The 16471-nt window shown below is 56.0% G+C and overlaps 1 protein-coding gene across 2 annotated transcripts in view; it reads right to left on the reverse strand.

The window, feature by feature from the left end:
* Window positions 1-16471, reverse strand: part of MEF2B (myocyte enhancer factor 2B) — a 75046-nt gene that overhangs the window by 37735 nt on the left and 20840 nt on the right. The window contains exon 2 of one of the 2 annotated variants that reach the window (XM_075902830.2): window positions 4868-5008. The gene's annotated coding sequence lies outside the window, so the exon portion shown is untranslated. Of the gene's footprint in view, window positions 1-725; window positions 1355-4867; window positions 5009-16471 lie in introns of those variants that run through there. The other variant, XM_075902832.2, reaches the window with a different exon arrangement.

Here is a 16471-nt window from a genome sequence, read left to right on the forward strand (position 1 = left end):
CACACACACGTGTCACTGTGCATCTCACACACACACACACACACACACACCATCACTATGCATCACACCCACACTGTCGCTGTGCAACACACAGTGTGTGCATCACGCATCTCACACGCACACAGTGTCACTGTGCATCACACACACACACACACCCCATCACTATGCATCACACCCACACTGTCGCTGTGCAACACACACAGTGTGTGCATCACGCATCTCACACGCACACAGTGTCACTGTGCATCACACACACACACACACACACACACAGTGTCTGTGCATCACGCATCTCACACACACACACACACAGAGTGGAATTGTGCATCTCACACACACACACACACACAGTGTCTCTGTGCATCACGCATCACACACACACACACACACACACACACAGTGGAACTGTGCATCTCACACACACACACAATCACTGTGCATCACACCCACACCGTCGCTGTGCATCACACACACACACACACACACACATTTCCAGTGACAGCGCCTACCCCCCTTGCTCTCAAACTTTCTGGGCCATGGCCTGTGTGTAATTGACCCAAAGGGACCATTATGGGGGGTTGCTAAGGCCCAACCGGAGCCCCTCTGCTCACGCTGACCCTCCAGGGGCGCTGGACCCGCCCGGCCTGTACCCCTGGGGCAGGAGGAAGCCAGCTCCGCCACGGAGAATCAGCGTTCCCCGCCCCCACCTGCAGGCACCCACACACCTGGTCAGAGGCTTGGCCCGAAACGTCCCGGCCGCTCCGCTCCGGCTGGGCCCGGCTCGGCTCGGCTCGGCCCGGCCCGGCGCTGTCACTGCCCGGGGAGGAGCCGGGCTGCAAAAGTCTCTTGAAAAGTCACAGCGGCTCCGGCTGCCCGACTCGCGGCTGGCGCTGGCTCCCGGGCAGCCGAGCGTCCTTTGCATAACCACGCCCCCCCGCCGCGCTGACTGGCGCATCTCCCGCAGCTCATTTGCATCCAGTGCCGGGCCGTGTTTCCATTGGCGGGGAGGGGGGGAGACTGGAAAAGAATTTGACAGAGCTCCGCCCCCTCTCAGCGTGGCGGGGTTGTGGCGCATCAGCTGGGATCAATGAATGAATGACCCCAGCGGGGTGGGGGGCAGGACCCCACCCAGGGACCTGGCTCCAGAAGAGATTGGGGTTCTGGATAAAGGGGCCTGATCCAGAGGGCTAGGGGGGGCGGGGTTCTGGATCTGAGGAGTTCTGGATCTGGGGTCCAGCCAAAGCAAGGAGCTCTGCTCATTCACAGAACTTCCTGCAGTTTCCACTCTGCTTTCCCTTGACCCCACTGGCTGCTTGCTCCAATCCTTCCCCTCCCAGGCAGCCTATTCCCTTGAGCTTCCCTCCCCTGCCCATCCCCGCCCCTTCCATTTAACTTACCCCTCTTGAGTCCTTCCCACTCTGCTCACCCCTCAAAACATGACAGTTGCTGCCCCATTGTCCCTGCTGCCTGTGTCTAAGATCCCTTCCTCCAGCCCAGCCTGGGAGCAGGAAGAAGGGGAGGTCTCGTCCCATCTCTACCAGTGTCCTGCGGCCTGACCTTGGGGGACTCCCTCCCTCTCTGCTCGGCTTCCTGCCCTGTGGCTGGCCTGTCACTTTAGACTGTAAGCGCCGCAGAGAAGGGACCGTCTGCTTTGCCAGGGTTGCGCCCTTAACGCAACGGGGCTCCATTCTTAGACACTGCCACGCTGAGCATGATTAATAACAACACTGATTGGGGGTAGGAGGAAACCCGAGTGGGGGCAGAGTTACACTCCCTCACAGGATGTCACCACGGGAAGAGAAAGCTTGAAGGATGATCAATGGAACTAGTCGCTACAGAGCGCCCTGGCTTCTGACAAGGGTCTGTTTCCAGGAAGGCACTATTCAAACCAGCTAATGGACCACGTGTGTCAGGCCCCAAAACTGAAGACTGAACATCTGGGCTAGGTCTTCACATGCCTGGACTTTCCAGGGCTGCTAGGAGGGCTGCGAATATCTTAGTGAACCAATGCTCGGCGTTACAGCTGAAAGCCCCTCCACCCACGTCCCCAATGCCACAGAGTCACTGCCAGGCAGCATGGACAGCAATATGAACTCTGCCAGAGTCCACAGCTTTAACCAGAGGGGGAAAACCCCAGCCTGACTGACCCCCCTGTGAAATGTGTTTGGCCCAGGTTGTACGTCTGTGCAGAATCCAGCTCTTGCTCTCCACTTGATTAGGTTTACCCGACAGCTCACGGGTGGGACGCTGGTTTTATTGGTTAGAGCAGAGGGGTTGAAACTAAGGACGCCTGGGGAGTTTATTGTCAGCGCAGGAATTAAACAGATGTCCTGGCCTCGCACGAATCCCTCCCCAGGCCTTAGTTTCCTCATCTCTAAAGTGGCTGTCATGCCATTTCCCTGAAGAGTAAGCCCCATCTGTAAACATCTGGGGGACACAATGCCAAAGCCTTATTGTGCTGTGACTCCATGATATTTTAAATGACCGACCCCCCCCCACACACACACATACACTTAGCCAAGTCCCACGAAATGTTGGAAACAATCAGAATCTTAACAGCACCTGGGATTTTGCCTCCTTCAAGCCCCACTTCAAACCTCTCTGTTCTAACTTCCCCTCCCAGCAGGGCCCCCTCCAAGCTGCCTGGCGGCCAGTCTTCTCCCTTCCACCCTGGCCCTCTTTGTGACATGGGGCCGAGAAGGCAGCCTCCCCCGCAGACCAGCCCCCCAGCGAAGGGACAGTAAAGCCCTACCCTTCCCCCAAACAACGTGGTCCTTGTCAGTGTCACGACAGAGCCTCCAATTCATGAATGGGATGTGGGGCCTTTCCCATCTTGGCTACTCATTCGAATCCTCTGCCGGGAGCTGCTGGGGTCTCAGCCCAGGACAGGCGCCAACTTCGCAACAGGAACTCCAATCTGACTGGCTCCTAGGCAGAGCCATCTAAGCCAAAGCCCAGGCCTGAGCCGCCCCAGGGCCTGACTTCCCCTTTCCTCCTACAGGTGAATGCGCACACTGAGGCTGTGGGAGGTTGTGGAGGAGGAGGGCGGTTTGCCCTGATACCATCAGTGCCTGGCCAACGCCGAGCAGACAGGGCTTTGTGCTCCACAGCTGCCGGTCGGACCCTTTCCCGGCGCAAAGTGCCCTACGGTGCTTTGAACCCAGACAGAATCAAACACACAGGCCTGCTGACCCTGGGGCACAGTGGTCTAAGTTTGCATCGGGCCTAGTACATGGGAGACCTGGTTCATAAATGGGATTCCGGCTGCCACCATCAAGCACGTAAATAACAACGCACAGACACACACAGGCGCAAGCCCTCGCCCTTCCTTGCTACCTGCACATAACGCCATTTCCCAACCTTACTCTTCTGCTTCAATTTCAGGTCTAGTCCCAGACAGGCTGACAAACAGCAAGTGCGAAAAACTGGGATGGGGTGGGGGTTAATAGATATAAATATAAAACCAAGTCCCAAATATCAGGACTGGCTCTATAAAATCAAGACATCTCGTCACCCTACCCTAGCCTGACATCACCCCCTGCTCCCCTTGGGAGCCACAGAAATCATGCAACACGGGCAGTTTTTTTTTAAAGTACATTTTATGAGGATGCTAGAAATGGGACGAGCAACCGCCCAGAACGCTGCAGCTCTCTGGTGAGGGCAGAGCCCGTTGTCTTCCCAGGAATATGCCCAGAGCGAAGGCAAAGCCTGAACTAATTATTGCTACAAAGCATTTTTAGAGGCTTATTGTTCTAAACTGCAATCAACGCCTCACAACAGCGAGATCTAAATAATCCAGGGCAAAGTCACAGTGGAATAGCTGAGGTTGAAACGACTGAAATCCCCTTCCCTCTAAACACATCCCAGGGTGCCAGGGGCTGGCACATTACAGGGTACGTATCAACGCATCTCTGACATTGGAAACTCAACTAGGTAAAGCAGTGCATCTGGCGGGCCAGAGTCTCTGTTGTCCTCCAAACCGGGGAAGAGTCTTACCCCGGTACAATGTGCTGTCAGGTCAGCGTAGCTACATTTTACACTCAGAGGCTATGTCGAGACTGGTATGATTTTCCGCAAATGCTTTTAACGGAAAAGTTTTCTGTTAAACGCATTTGCGGAAAAGAGAGTCTAGATTGGCGCGGACGCTTTTCTGCAAAAGCACTTTTTGTGGAAAAGCGTCCGTGCCAATCTAGACGCGGTTTTGTGCAAGAAAGCCCCGATCGCCATTTTCGTGATCGGGGCTTTTTTGCGGAAAACAAATCTGAGCTGTCTACACTGGCCCTTTTGCGCAAAAGGACTTTTGCCTGAACGGGAGCAGCATGGTATTTCCACAAGAAGCACTGATTTCTTACATGGGATCATCAGTGTTCTTGCGGAAATTCAAGCGGCCAGTGTAGACAGCTGGCAAGTTTTTCCGCAAAAGCAGCTGCTTTTGCGGAAAAACTTGCCAGTCTAGATACAGCCAGATTGTACTGGGGTAAAGGACAGAACATGGTGCAGAGCTATGGGAAAAGCAGGCCCTGTGTGAGCAACGACCCTGCACTGGCCAGCTTTGCTAGCGCCTCGCACAACCTTTGCATGGTTATTAATTATTATTTGTTTTACCTGACTGATCACCTCTGACCTTCTCACGTCACACATGGGCCCAGCCTTTCTAATGGCAACGAACCCTAACAGGTCACCCGTCTAGAGCCTGGTGGACACGCGTCGGAGGCGCTAGAGATAAAGTGAAAAGCTGTGGTGGAAAGTAACCTGCGGACCTGTTGTAATTGATCGACCATTTCTGGAAACACCGGCTCATCCTTTATGATCCCTTTGCAAACTGAACCTGAGTATGAGGCGCAGTCCTTTCATTCTTAGCTCTTACCGGGTGCTTTTCATCCCTGGTGCCCACGATGCTGCTCAAAGGAAGGTCAGTCTGGTGGCCCCCACCTTGCAAGAGGGGGTGCGGAAGCAAAAGGGTCCAGCGCTGATCAACAATGAGTCCTGAGCATCTCTGGGGAGTGGCCTGCAAGACAGAAGCAAATCCCCATGCATGGTCCAGGATTCTGAAACTCCTGAGTCCTACAGGTAAGCGTGCCCTGGAGTAGGGTTGGGGGGACCTTGTGGGGCAAGGTTTTGGGTGGGCATGTTGTGGGGCAGGTGCATCCTGGATAGTCCGATTGCTTTTCCCAGGCAGCATCTGGCTGGCACTGCATGGAACCAGATTCGAAATTCTGCATGAAACATCGTCGCAATCACTCCTGGCCCCGGGGGTGTCCTGCCCACCCCCTGCCCGAGGGCAGGGGCTTGGAAACTGGAGTGAGGCTAAAAGCTCGTCAGTTCTGGAGAGCAAAACAGCCTTCCCCCGCCAATGCAAAGCCATGGCGAAATTCCCGTCTCGACTCCTGGCCTGTGATCCGGCCAGGGAGCAACGTCACCGCAAGACCCTTTATCGCCAACCAGCTCGGCTCCTCTGGCTCCCGGACGCACGGGGCAGCTGGGCGCACGAGGAAGTGTGGAGGATTTCCTGCGCTCCACGGCAAAGATCCCAGAGCTGATTGGCTTCTCAGCCCTGCCCTCCCCGCAGCGCGCTCTCCCCCCGCCCCGGCTCGGTAGTAACACACGACGGCCCACGTGTGAGCCCCCCGTTTTCAGACGCACGGTGTTTTCACAGCACCACGCTCTGCAATCCCCTCCCTGATGACCCCTCAGCCTCCCACGTCCAGCCTGGGCCCAGGAGGTCTCCACCCGCTCCGGCCTCTGGATGGCTAGCGGCCCACAAAGGCCGGCACGGAACGTCTGCACCACGCCACACGTCCAAAGGCCTGTCAGGAGCGTGGGGGTTTGCTCCGGAGTAGCCCCACCCCCAGGGCAGATGGGTCGTAGCAGGGAAATGCCAGACTCGCACCCAGGCAGCGTATTCCAGTGGGAAAGCAACCAAGCGCATCTGACAAGGCAGTGCAGTGACACCCGTGCACAGATCCCCGGCGGCCACAGGTCCCAAAGGCAGCCGGGGGCGGGGGTGAGGGGGAACTTCACAGCAGAGGTGCGAGTTCAGGGGAAGTTGAGGCTCCCTAGGGTGGTGTAGGCTGGTGAATGGAACAATCCCCCCCCTGCATGAAAGCGAGGCGAGGCCCAACGCTTGGCTTCTGCTGAGGACCAGGCTGCTCCCAAGAGCCGGGATGGCTCAGAACGACCAAAATGGACCCTTGTTCCTGGACAAGGTGCAGGAGACCTGGTTTCTACTCCCAGCTTTGCCACGGACCCGCTGGGTGACCTTGGGTAAACCGCGTCCTTGTTCCCTGCCTCAGTTTCCCCTCTTGCTCTGTGTCTCCCTTGCCTATGTGGACGGTGCTCTCTTTGGGCCAGGGGCTGCGTGGCCCATTGTGTGTGTGCAGCAGCTACCCAGAGGCACTCTGAGCCATTGGGCCTCTCGGTGCGACTGTAAGCTACACCCTTGTGATCCGGGCTGAGGCTGGTGGAGTGCCGGGTGGAGCCGGCCTGGGGGAAGGAACTGGGGCTTTTGGCGGAGTTTCACTTTGAGTCCTCGGGAGGTCTCAGCCCTGCAATCTGGGGGAGGTGTGATCCCTGGGGGCAGGAGAGAAAACGGGCTCATCCGAGGCCAGGCAGCCCCAAAGCAGCTGGACTCGCTGGCCAGCGTCCGACAGACCCTGCTTAGCCCTAAGGGAACATGCCTGCACCGGCCTCAAGCGCTCCACGGAGTGCTACTGGATGCAGAAAGGTTTGCCCAGAAAGAACTTCCCGATGGCCCTGCACGGGGCATTCAGCACAGCTCCCGCTCTGCTCCAGACAGCGGGAAGGAGCTGTCCTGGCAGCTGGATGCAGGCGCCTTGGGGGAGTGCGGGGGCCCTGGAGAACACCACTGTTTACCGCAGCTAAATGGAACTGATGCAACTTCTAGGCTGTAGTTACATGATAGGCGCTGCCTAGGTACCAGGTGGGATGTTGGCTTAGAAAGGGTTTGTCAGGAAATAAGCTCTCTCCCCAACCCCGTGCAGGGTCGCCCTGGGCCGACATGGCTCCTGCCTCCGGGGAGAGGGCGTGCAGCGCGCACGGCCGCATGCCTTGGACTCAGCGTCCCAGCCCCGCACGTGAAAATCCCCGGGACACCGGGCACGAGACTCAGCCAACGGCTGCGGATAAACGCGGACGGATGAACAACGGGGCGATGATCCCGTGGGACGAAGGAACCTTGCCCAAGTCGGGTCTGTGGCTTCCTTAGGAAGGATGGTGCTGGGGAGGACCAGCTCCGGATTTGGGGGGATGGGACACTTCTAAGTCACCAGTCCGAATCCAGCGGGGGTGCGAGGCAGGGTTCCCGCTAAGATTTTCCAACCATGAGCGGAGTGAGTTTGAGGTCATGGGCGCTGGTTTGGAGGGGGGCCACTGTGGCACCCAATTTATTAATACACCCACGTTCCCCGCTGCCGGAGCAGACACCCTTCCCCGCTATGCAGCATGTCCAGTTCCCGGCCGCTGGAGGAGACCCCGTCCCCCTGGCCATGTGGCAGGTCCCGTTCCCAGCTGCTGGAGGAGACCCTGGCCATGTGACGGGTCCTGTTCCTGTCCCCCAGAACAGCCCCCCTACATCCTCTTGGCAGGTCCTGTTCCTGGCCCCAGCTACCAACCCCCCCACCTCAGCTGGCCCCGCCTGTTGGAGCAGCCGCCTGTCGCTCCCCTGAGCGGGACCATTGGTGCTAGCGTACCACCGACAGGCAGAACCGAACCTGGGCTATCGGGCGCTTAGTGCATCGGCCTCTATTGCTTGAGCTGAAAGGCAGCCTGGGCTGTAAAGCAAACTCGTTCTCTCTCTGTGAGTGGGCTAAACGCCACTCCATGGGCAGTGCCCCCCAGCCAGCAGGTGTGTGGGCTACACTGGCAGTGACCAATCAGCTGAGAGGTCTTGGGTAGCCCGGGGGACATCAGCGGAGGGGGCTCAGCCCAGTTCCTAGCGGACAGACCCGCCGGCGACCCAGGCCAGCTCCTCCGCAGGGAGCCGCGGCAGAGAAGCCAAAGACGGAAGGAACCCGAGAGGTTGCCCTGGTGGCCGAGGAGTGGCCGGGGAAGGAAGGGCCGGGGCAGCCGTGGATGCAACATTGCCTGGCACAACGGTCGAACCGCTGCCCTCCAGCGGACGCGCCTCACTGTGCCGACCGGCGGGGAGTCTGGCTGCCACCCGGAGCTCTGGCAGGGATGTGCGGGGATGTGGATCTTTCTCTGCTTGCTGCCCTGAGGCCCTAGCCACGAGGAGGGCATGTCCCCTAGCGGGAACCATCCCTCCTGCCATGCTGGCGTGTCCAGGACAATTAGCAAGTCGCATCTCCTGCTGGGCTTTGGCCCTGGCCACTAACAGCTACGCCCGGAGCAGAGGCCCTGGGTGAATTCGGTGGAATCACGGAGAGGTCGTGGAAGCAGGAGCAGCGCTGGGAGCAGCAGGGAGGGAGGAGGGGAGGGCGTGCTGGGACAGGCTCACCTTGCAGGCAGCTCTGGGTATAGGGGAGAGCATCTTTCCTGGGCATGGGCAGTGGGGGAACATAGGGGTGGGGGAGGTGAACCCCAGCCTCACCACTTCTGCTGGAGGCCCCGCCCCCATGGGAACCAAGCCCCGCCCTCCATCACTGCATCCTCCAGGTCCCCATGGGACCCTCCCTGGCCCAGAGCACATGGAGGGCGCCCAGCAGCTGGAGCCCAGGAGCCAGGCTGAAGCCGGGGTGGAGTATGGGTGGGCCCATACCTGCCCTTCCCCCGCCTCTAATCCCCCCCGCCCCTGTTCCTAGGCCTGCCGTGGCTGCCGGCTTGTAAATCTTGTGACTGCACGGGGAGCTGCAGAGTGCAATTAGCAGGGCGTTAATTAGCCTCGCTCATAATCTTAATTGATCCTGGAGGGGGAGAGAGTGCAGAGGAGGTGTCAGGGTGTGAGGAATGACACCTTGAACCCGGGGGTCTCCGAAGAGCTCCTGGGACCACAGAATAGGCCTCTGGCCTGGAGCGAGCTGACCTGGAGGGAGCTGTCCCTGCCCCTCCGGCAGGTTAGACTCTCTTCCAGCTGCATGGGCCACCACCGCCCGCCAGCAAAATGGACACCTGGGGTCGCCCAAAGGGTGTCCCTGAGGAGGGGGCTGGTGAGAGGCCGGCGGGAGGTTCCTTTTTCAGAAAGCACCAGCCGGCCCTTGGGTTGCAAGTCCAGCCCCTGCTCCTTCTGCTTGTGGCGCCGGGCCCGGGGCTCACGCTGGAAAGCTTTTGGCTCCCTCTTGTGGTCTTCCCTGCCTCTAGCTCAGCGGTTCCCAACCTCTTCGAGCATCCAGGACCCTCTTTTCATTCTATTCCAATTGCACGCCCCCCCCCCGCCCCCCTTTGGCCCGGCCTGCTTCCTCAGCTCCGGCTCCCTCCGATCCCTGCCCATCCACGGAGGATACGGTGCAAGGGCAGAATTTTGGGAGGGGGGTGGGCAGCAGCCATGCCCTCCTGGACGTGGCTTGCTTTTCATCCCATTCCCTGGACGCTAAGGGAGTGAGGGGAAAGTGTTTGCATTCCGGGCATGCTTCTCACACACCATCCACTGGCTGCTGCCCCCAACCCTCCCAAATTTCTGCCCTTGAAGGCAGCTCCTGCCCCAGCACTCCGCTGTTGGCCGGGCACAGAGCCCTGGAGGAGAAAAGAAAAGAAAAGAAAAGAAAAGAAAAGAAAAGAAAAGAAAAGAAAAGAAAAGAAAAGAAAAGATGGACACTTACTTTTAAACTTTCCGTGGACCCTCTACCGCCAGGGGTCCACGGACCACAGACTGGGAACCCCGGCTTTAGAGGTGTGTCTACACAACACCCTAAACTCAGAATAAGAGATGGAATTGGCACTATACTAATTGGGCTGCGTCTAGATTGGCATGATTTTCCGGAAATGCTTTTAATGGCAAAGTTTTCCGTTAAAAGCATTTTCGGAACAGAGGGTCTAGATTGGCACGGACGCTTTTCCGCAAAAGCACTTTTTGCAGAAAAGCGTCCGTGCCAATCTAGACACGCTTTTGCGGAAAACAGTACTATGCTGTCTACATTGGCCCTTTTGCGCAAAAGTCTTTCGGAAAAACACTTTTGCCCAAACGGGAGCAGCATAGTATTTCCGGAAAAGCACTGATGATTTTACAGGAGATCGTCAGTGCTTTTCCGGAAATTCAAGCGGCCAGTGTAGACAGCTGGCAAGTTTTTCCGCAAAATCAAATGATTTTGCGGAAAAACTTGCCAGTCTAGACACAGCCAATTGTGTATCTTAGGCTGTGTCTAGACTACATGCCTCTGTCGGCAGAGGCATGTAGCTTAGACAGATCAGCAAAGGCAAATGAAGCCGCGATTTAAATGATCGCGGCTTCATTTACATTTACATGGCTGCCGCGCTGAGCCGACAAACAGCTGATCAGCTGTTTGTCGGCTCACCGCTAGTCTGGATGTTCCCCCTGTCGACATCAAAGCCCTTTGTCGGCAGCCCCGTTATTCCTCGTGGAATGAGGTTTACCGGGGCTGCCGACAAAGGGCTTTGATGTCGACAGGGGGAACGTCCAGACTAGCGGCGAGCCGACAAACAGCTGATCAGCTGTTTGTCGGCTCAGCGCGGCAGCCATGTAAATGTAAATGAAGCCGCGATCATTTAAATCGCGGCTTCATTTACCTTTGCTGAACAAACAAATCTCCATGCCTCTGCCGACAGAGGCATGTAGTGTAGATGTACCCTTATTGCAAAACTTTTTCGAAATAACATGCTATTTCAAGACATCTCTTAACCCTCCTGGATTGAGGGTTACTGGGATGCTGAAATAACGTGCCCGTTATTTTGAAAAATAGTTCAAAATAATGGGCAGCTTGTGTAGACACAGGGTAGCTATTTCGGGATACCTCCAGTATCCCGAAATAGTCATGCAGCGTAGATGTTCCATAGATCTTTGTTCTTCAGTGAGAGGCAGCAAATCACCGAGATAAATCAGCTCAGATACTTGTCAGGGACCCCTCACTGCTGGGCGTTATCCCCTTAGCAGTGAGCTAAACACATGCGTGGCCTTTACCGACTTGGGGAAGAGGCCCAGATGCAGAACAGGGAAGCAGGTTTTCACACCCCATAGAGGAGGCAGACAAGGGACCGATCCTGCAACCAGGGAGGAATCGGTAGCAGAATGCGGTGCCTACTGTCAGCAAGGCAAATTCATCCTTGCAGTCCCATAGGTGCAGCTCCACAGACTCCACCTGTTTGCTCTGGGCATGGATCTGGAGTAGCCCTGCCATGCGCGAGCTAGCGACAGAGTAAATCTCAGCACAGCCCAGCCGCACCGGAATCCCCGTGTTCCAAAAAAAGATTCCCAAATCTGCCAGTCCTCTTCAGACAGACCCGGGGCTCTGCTCCCATCTTGCCACGGAATGTCCCAGACAGCCCGGACTTGCTCTCTGGCGCAGACGGCCGATGGCAGGGAAGGGGATGGGAAATAAAGGGCAGAGGCTCATGGGTTCGTGACCTTGGCCATGTTACAACAACACAGGACAGGGAGCTGAAATCCCCTGTGGCAGAAACGTCGGGTGATCTGGAAATTAATCGGAGCTAAAACAGACTTCCTGGCAAAGCCGGCAGGCTGGCTTCCAACACAGTCTGTGTTCCTTATTTTTGCCAGGCGGAAGTGGAAAGAGGCAGGCTGGTACCGTCCTGCCCACCCAGGCGAGACTAATTCCACAGCGATGCAATTAGAAGCATTGCTGCCTCTCAAGAAGGAAATCATGGGGCCAAATTGCCCATGGGGTTTCCTCAGCCCCACATGCAGCTGGTACAATGTACACAGTAACGCAGGAAAGCATTTACCTTTCAGTAAAGCAGGGCTGGTAGCAATGTTCCCTCGAATCATTTTCATCTATGTGCAGAATAAATTTTTAGATGCGCACCAAGGCATGTGCAAATGCGCACCACCTGCTGAAACAAAAAAAAACCAAACCTAGCTGTGGATGCTCTGCTAATTAATGGAGCAGGATTTGAATCTCTCCTGAGCAACCGCATAAGCGCACAGCTTCCAGGGAACACTGGCTGGAAGGAGCTAGGGGAGCCCATTAACGGCTGTATTAACAGAGATAAACAGTGTGACCCTCTTGTCTGGCACAGCTCGGACCGTCCCTGAGTTAACTCCTGTTGGGACTGAAGAGCAGATCTTTTAGAGACACAAACAACCTGGGGTTTAAAACTATCCGTGACAGAGACGCCACATTGTTCTAATGGTTCCTTACCCGCGCTGTTAAAAACTTGCACCGTATTTCCCTTCTAAATTTATCCACTTCAGCTTCCAGACACTGGATCTTGCCAGACCTTCCTCTGCTGGCCTGAAGAGCCCAACGTCAAATTCTGTTCCTCGTGCACAGAATAGACTGGGACCCATGACACTCCTTGGCTTTCTCCTTATTAAACAAAACAGGCCTCGCTGCTTGAGTCTCTCATCATAAGGCCTGGAGCTGAGGTCCCTGCCTGTCACTGGCAAGTCGCCTGAATGGACAGGAACAGTTCTGTGGTCCATTTAGAAAAGAAGCTAAGCCCAGAGTCTCAGCCACCCTTCCCCCTCTTGGTAATGCAGGATCCAGCATCACGTGAGATGCCGCCGGGCCCACAAAGGTTGCTGCCTCCACCCACAGCCACCCCTCGCTCGTTGCACGGTGGTACGTAGAATCTGAAAGGCGCTGGGTGGTTGCTTACATCGGTGTCACCTGCTGCCACCCTGATCCAGGAGCGTTTTGCGTTTGTGTCAGAGCACGTCTACCCAGCAGGGCTAATGCCGAAAGTAGCGACGCCCCTTGAGCTACGTCAATTGCGGAGAGGACGTCGAAAGGGCTTTTGGGGCTGCCAGCCAGAAGTCCGTGAAAGAGCACTCTTCCTCCGACTTTCCTTCCTTCTCGTACAACGAGGATTCCAGGAGTCGGAGGGAAGAGTCCTCCAGCCTGCCGTGATGTCAAAATAAAGGCTTGTAGTGTGGATGCGCACTGCGTTATTTCGGAATAACGTCAGTTGTTCTGAAATCACGCTGCGGTGTACACATACCCTCAGCGCCAGGATCAGCCCCACTTCCCTCCTCCCGTAGACGCTGCTATTCTCTAAGCCGCTGAACACGGTGCCACACGGTGTGTGTGCCTGAGGATCGCACCACGGGAAGCCCAAACTCCGCACCCCCAGAGACACAACCCCGCAGACGCAAGGCCCCGCATCCACTTCTGGGACCAGCCGAAACGCCTGGTGATCTAGGGGGAATAGCAACCCCCGTCCCTCCCCCGTGCGAAGGGTCAGTCTCGCTAGGCGGAGGGATGCGTTCACACCGAAGACCATGATTCCCTGGGAGCGTGGGCCAGAAAGGCCTTCCCCTGGGGAAAAGCACTGCTGCTTCTCAGAGATATTTACAAGTGATGGCAACCCCCCAGGGGCTCCGGCCGGCCTTTTGCTGAGAATGATAGAATCCCAGAATCCCAGGGCTGGCAGAGACCTCAGGAGGCACCGAGTCCAGCCCCCTGCCCAAAGCAGGCCCAGCCCCAACTCAATCAACCCAGCCAGGGCTTTGCCAAGGCGGGACCTAGAAACCTCTAGGGATGGAGATTCCACCCCCTCCCTAGGGAACCCATCCCAGGGCTATTTTCCTAGGGAAAGAGTTTTTCCTCATCTCCAACCTACACCTCCCCCACTGTAACTTGAGACTGTTGCTCCTTGTTCTGCCATCTGTCACCACTGAGACCAGCCTCTCTCCATCCTCTTTGGAACCTCCCTTCAGGGAGCTGGAGGCTGCTCTCAAATCCCCCCTCACTCTTCTCTTCTGCAGACTAAGCCCAAATCCCTCAGCCTCTCCTCGTAGCTCATGGGCTCCAGCCCCTGAATCATCTTTGTTGCCCTCCGCTGGACCCTCTCCAATGCGTCCACGTCCTTTCTGTAGCGGGAGGGGCCCCCAGAACTGGCTGCCACACTCCAGATGTGGCCTCCCCAGCGCCGAATAAAGGAGAATAATCACTTCTGTAGATCTGCTGGCCATGCGCCTCCTAATGCACCTGAGGGAACACCGACGTCCCGCCCTGTCGTTTTTCAGCCGCGCTGCTCAGGGATGTATGGGGAGGGCTCTCTTCCCGTGTGTGCTGCGATGTAGTGGGGGTGCTGTCCACTCTTGTAGCCCTGCATCCACTCTGGTTTTGCAGTCCCTGGTTGCTGTGTTGTGCTGAGTGTGACCCCTACTGCCCTATGCTGGTCTGCAGAGACTCTATGGCTATGTCTACACTGGAGCGATGTTGCGCCAGAGCCATGCAAATGAGGCTAAGCGTGGAATATCGCCGAGCCTCGTTTGCATGTCTAATGAGCCGCCATTTTTGCGGAAAAGGCTCTTGCGCCAGAAGGAGCTGTCTACCTGCCCCTTCTTGCGCAAGAAAAACACTCTTGCGCAATGCCGTGACGCTGATCATTTTCGGGAATAACGGCATTGGGCAAGAGGGTTTTTCTTGCGCAAGAAGGGGCAGGTAGACAGCTCCTTCTGGCGCAAGAGCCTCTTCTGCGAAAATGGCGGCTCATTAGATTTGCAAACGAGGCTCGGCGATATTCCATGCTTAGGCTCATTTGCATAGCTCTGGCGTAAGATCGCGCCAGTGTAGACATAGCCTAGGTGTGTCCGTGTGCAGTGCCCAGTGGGGGATGGTCCCTGAGGGGGGGCATGTAGGCAGGGACCCAGCCGCCTGACACCTAGGCTAGGTGGAGGCTATTGAGCAAAGCAAGGAGCTAAGGGACCAGTTGCTGGGAGCTGAGTCAGTCTTGGCTGGGGGAAGCATGAAGGGAGCAGACTAAGTCCAGAACAGGGGGGTTCAGGGGCCTGTCAACCCCTTCCCCCCAGGAGAACTAAGGCTCTGCCATGGCTCCTATGTCAACACGGAGCCTGCACTGTGCTGTATCTCTGAGAAGCAATGCTACCTTCTCCTCTACCGGCTGGCGGAAAGCCACATCTGTCTGCGGACGGGGGTGCAGGCTCAGGGGCCCCCCAACGCGCCGTCCCACATTTTTCATGGACTAGACTTAAGAGCGCAGCAGCCCAGAGAGGTGCCTGGCGGGGTCTGATTTTCAAAGCCCCTAGGCACGGGTCCCACCGAGAGTCAACATGCTTCTAAACCTCCTGCAGGCACAGTGGAAAGTGCTCACTGTCGCGAGAATCACAGGTCCGATGATGCATACCCAAGGGGGGAAGGACAGAACCAGGTGGACAGTTTTAGCAAATAAAGGATATTTATTTATGACAGTGATGAATGTATAGTATTTATTCTAAGATTTTTAATAGACCGGGTTAATAATGAATTTACAGTATTTTTTATATTTCTTCTACGATTTCTAGTTAAACGTGTCAGGGTATGTCTACACTACCCCGCTAGTTCGAACTAGGGGGGTAATGTAGGCATACCGCAATTGCAAATGAAGCCCGGGATTTGAATTTCCCGGGCTTCATTTGCATAAGTGGGGCGCCGCCATTTTTAAATCCCCGCTCGTTCAAACCCCGTGCCGCACGGCTACACTCGGCACAAACTAGGTAGTTCTAACTAGGTTTCCTAGTTCGAACTACCGTTACTCCTCGTGGAATGAGGAGTAACGGTAGTTCGAACTAGGAAGCCTAGTTCGAACTACCTAGTTCATGCCCCGTGTAGTCGCGCTGCACGGGGTTCGAACCAGTGTGTATGTAGTGTAGACATACCCTTAGTGTCCAGGGAATGGGATGAAAAGCAAGCCATGTCCAGGAGTTCCATCCCAGACAGCGGGTAGATAAGTTTCAAAGGGTTAGCCAAGCCAGCCTGAAACAGGGAAAAACTTTAAAAACGACCAATAGTCTATTAGCACCTTAAAGACTAAATAGTTAAAAGAGGCTGATGCGAACCCTTAGTTTACACTAGGAAAGGAAGAGAACTAACACAGATCTTACGCAGACATCAAGAACCATTGGCACCTTCGCTGCGTTGGAGTTACACTTGAGAATGAAGCGGAGTTCCAATCCTTCTCCGTGTATTTGGCTTGTGGAATTGGTTTGCCACAAAACAGCAACGTGGAGGTCCCTGAATGAGTGTCCAGGAGTGTCTTCGACTGGTTTTTATATCCTCCCCAAGAGCCGTGTGCACAGAAGCCCCTGTGTGGTGCAGCACAACATCCAGCCATTTCGCCTGCCCTGCTGGGGGCGTGAGAGACCCTTTCGGCCTGCAAGAGAGGTGACGCTACACCCCTTCCTGGGCCACTGTTTCTGCATCCACAGCCTCCAGGTAATCTGTAACAGGAGCATGGCCCAGAGCATGGGTCACCTTGAGTTCTTGCTGCTCATGTGCAATGAACACCTCGAACTGTGGGGACCAGGTGGGAAGAGAGAGAAAGCATGAGAAAAACCCCCGCACCAAACAAAGCAGCCTGTAGTTTCCCTCGCTCTTGCACTTGGGCACAAACTAGTCTGCAGACACAGGAAAGAAGA

The sequence above is a fragment of the Pelodiscus sinensis genome, chromosome 32 (genome assembly GCF_052426305.1).
Source record: "Pelodiscus sinensis isolate ZL-2025 chromosome 32, ASM5242630v1, whole genome shotgun sequence".
NCBI classification, from domain to species: Eukaryota; Metazoa; Chordata; order Testudines; family Trionychidae; genus Pelodiscus; species Pelodiscus sinensis.